The sequence below is a fragment of the Cebus imitator genome, unplaced genomic scaffold (genome assembly GCF_001604975.1).
Source record: "Cebus imitator isolate Cc_AM_T3 unplaced genomic scaffold, Cebus_imitator-1.0 Scaffold560, whole genome shotgun sequence".
NCBI lineage: Eukaryota > Metazoa > Chordata > Mammalia > Primates > Cebidae > Cebus > Cebus imitator.
The window spans coordinates 680,139-684,080 of NW_016107875.1; positions in this window are offsets into that span (position 1 = coordinate 680,139).

Sequence of the window (3,942 nt, forward strand, 5' to 3'; positions counted from 1 at the left end):
ACTACAACAGTGAAAAATCTGGCTCCCACTGCTGCCATCAATTTACTTTCTTATTTAATAGCCATATAATTTTTAGCACGTTGTGTGAAGAAATGTATAGTAACTCTAACTCTACTTTTCCATACTGAAGTACATGAGTTGTTGAAGGGAAAGATGTTCACATGGGGTTTTATTTTAATATTTCAACTATTTCTAATATACAGAATAACTTACATTAAATTTTTGAATTATACTGGTAATGTCAATAAAGACCAATTTTAAGACTGGAAGTGTTGGCCAGGCAAGGTGGCTCATACCTATAATCCCAGCACTTTGGGAGGCCAAGGTGGACAGATCACTTGAGGTTAGGAGTTCAAGACCAGCCTGACCAATATGGTAAAACCCCATCTCTACCAAAAATACATACAAAGCTAGCCAGGCATGGTGGTGGGTGCCTGTAATCCCAACTACTCAGGAGGCTGAGGCTGAATCCCTTGAACCCAGAGGGCAGATGTTGCAGTGAGCTGAGATCCCGCCACTGCATTCCAGCTTGGGTTACAGAGCAAAACTCTGTCTCAAAAGAAAAAAAAAAAAGATTGGAAGTGTCTTTCTCAAATAGTGTCTCTTGATGGTATTTTTAAAAGTATATTGAAAACCCTTCTCTTAGCCCAGATTCCCTAGAAAACAGCCAAAGACAAGTATTTTTCTTAAGAAAAAAAACAAATGCTTTTTGGGAAAATAAACATCTCTGGCAAGGGAAGATGTTTAGTTCCCAGGGAAGAACAGGGTCAGAGCAAAAAATGCATGACTGTGCTGGGACAGTCCATGGGAGGCAGAGTGCAAAGGGACCTTCTCTGGTACCTCTCTCCAGTCTCCTATTTTTCCACTAGCCAAAGTGTGTCTTATGGCTAGTTCCGTCTCCTGCATTTGCAGGCCGCATTATTCAGCCTTGTGACGGTTAATTTTACACGTCAACTTGACTGGACCACTGTGGCCAAAGTTTGGCCAAACATTATTCTATGAGGAGTCTCATTTTTTGGATGATATTAACATTTAAATTGTGAAACTGAGTAAAGCAGATTGTCCTTCACAATGTGAACATGTTTCATTCAATCAGTTGAAGACGTGACTAGAACAAATGACTGACCTCCTCAGAAAGAAAAAGTTCTGTCCAGGTTTTAGACTCGAACTGCAATTTTTCCCTGAGTCTTCAGCCTACCAGCTTACCCCACCAGATTTTGGACTCAGCAAGCCTCCATAATTGCTTGAGCCAATTTCTTAAAATAAATCTCTCATAGATGATTGATAGATAGATAGATAGATAGACAGATAGATAAATGGATAGAGATTGATATGGATAGATATACATACAGATATCTCCTGTTGGTTCTGTTTCTCTGGAGAACACTGACTAACACCAGCCCCTTAGTTGACCTCTTGGGAAGGCAGATCCCATACCCTGTGGTGTATATGGCATTTGTCCAGGTCAGTAAGTGGCAGGAGGAGCCAGAACTCCCAGGCACATGGGTAATTGGCCTGGATATAGGATAGCAGCAATGGGAGTGATCCAGCACATCCAGTGAGAGGCCAGTTAGAGCCAGAGAGCAGAGCCATGTGGCCACAGTGGCATTGGATGACCTTGTTGGGGCTAAGGTAGAATAAGTGGCTGAGGGTTCGGAGTGGCAACCAAGGAAGTCTCCGAAGGAACACAAGGGATGTCTGAAGCCTAACTGAAGCTAACTTCAGGCACCAACTATCTTGATTTTTAATGTAGTGCATAAAATATCAGGATCTCTTCAGAAGACTGAAATGTGTACAATTGGCTCAATCACTAAGGCCTTAAATTTTCACTCACTCTTGGTGATTCTTCAGCCACCTGGGATATAAATCAATAACATAGTATTTGGCATATTTTATTTATTTTATTTTATTTTTGGGGACAAGTTCTCACTCTGTCACCCAGGCTGGAGTGCAGTGACACTATCACAGCTCACTGCACTTTTGCTTCCTGGGCTCGAGCCATTCTCCAGCCTCAGCCTCCCAGGGAGCTGGGACTACAGGGATGTGCCACCACACCTGGCTAATTTTTGTATTTTTTGTAGATACAGAGTTTCACCATGTTGCCCAGGCTGGTCTCTAACTCCTGGACTTAGGCAATCTGCCAGCCTCGGCCTCCCAAAGTGCTGGGATTACAGGTGTGAGCCATCTTGTCAAGTCTTGACATATTTTAAATCACGTTCAAAAGCTCCAACAGTGAATCAGCCATTTACAAAGTCCATCGTGAATAAAGAATGAATTAATAATCCATTTACCCACTCTCCTAACCCAGCACATTCATACCCAATGTTTAAGTGTGATCTATTACAGTCTTAGCACCTGATAGAGCCCCAAAACTACTTACATATTTCTGCATAAACAACCTCAAGACTTAGGGGCTTAAAACAACAATCATTTGTTTGCTTGCAATTCTGTGATTTGGACAGGGCTCCGGCTGAAACATCTTGTCTCTTCATATTGATTAGGATGGCTCAACTGGGGCTGGACAATGGGAGAATGGCCTTATTCACACAACTGGCAGTTGATTCTGGCTGCTGCCTGGGGGCACAGCTGGGGCTGTCCACGGGAACCCTGGGTCTCTTCACATGACCAGCTTGAACTTTCTCAGGACATAGTGTCTGGCTTCTAAGAAGGAGCATTTCAAAAAAGCAAAACAGGGGCTGCAAGACTTCTTAAGGCCTAGGGTTTCTTTCACATGACTTACAAAGCAAGTCATAGGCCAGCCCAGATTTAGTGAAGTAGCAGAATTCTCAGGTGGTCAGATGGCTTCCATAATCTCTGGCATCTGCCATTATTCCCGTGATTATGTGACATGGCAAAAGAGATTTTGTAGATGTAATTAAGACCACTAATCAACGACCTGAAGACACAGTGGGTGTGCTTGACCTAATTCTATGAATCCTTTAAAAGCATAGTTTTCTCTGGCTGGTAACAGAAGGGCAAGTCAGAGAGATTTGAAGTGTGAGGGGGATTTAGGGAAACAGAAGTTAGTTCCCCATCGCTGAGATGGGGAGGGGGCAATGGCGAGGATCTGAGAGTGGCCTCTGGCAACTAAGAGTGTTCCCCGGCCAACAGCTAACAAAGCAGTGGAGATGTGCTCGCTTCAGCAGCACATATACAAAACACTGGGGACCTCAGCCGTGCAACCAGAAGGGAATGAATTCTGCCAACAACCTAAGGGAGCTTGGAAATGGAGCTTTCCCGAGGAGAACCTCTAGATGAGTGTGCTGGATGGCACTTTAATTTCAACCTTGTGAGACCCTGAGTGAAGACCCAGATAAAAGGTGCTGGCCTCTTGACACATGGAAACTGAGATTAATAAATTTGTTTTAAGCTATGGTTTCTGCTAATTTGTGTGGCAATAAAAAAATCTATACACAGGGGATAGGACATAGAATAGACTTTGCCTCTTGAAGAGAGGAGTAGCAAAGGCTCACTGCAAATGGCTATGGGGTGGGGAATATTGTTTGAGAATATGGGATCTACATCAATCAAAATAATAACTGAATTATATGACAGAAAAACCAATACCTACTGCTATTCTCAGCAACCTATGATTGTGAGTTTGGGTTTTCTAATTAAGGAGAAATAAGAAATAAGAAAAGAAACTAATGTGACCCACAGCTCAAGTTATCCATTGTCACCGCTGCCTTGACAAAAATTGCATGTAATTATCTTCCCTCTTATAAATGTGAAGTGATTATCATAATTTTTCACTATTATTTTTCTTTTTTTTTTTGAGACGGAGTTTCACTCTTGTTGCCCAGGCTGGAGTGCAATGGCGCGATCTCGGCTCACCGCAACCTCTGCCTCCTGGGTTCAGGCAATTCTCCTGCCCCAGCCTCCTGAGTCGCTGGGATTACAGGCACGCGCCACCATGCCCAGCTAACTTTTTGTATTTTCAGT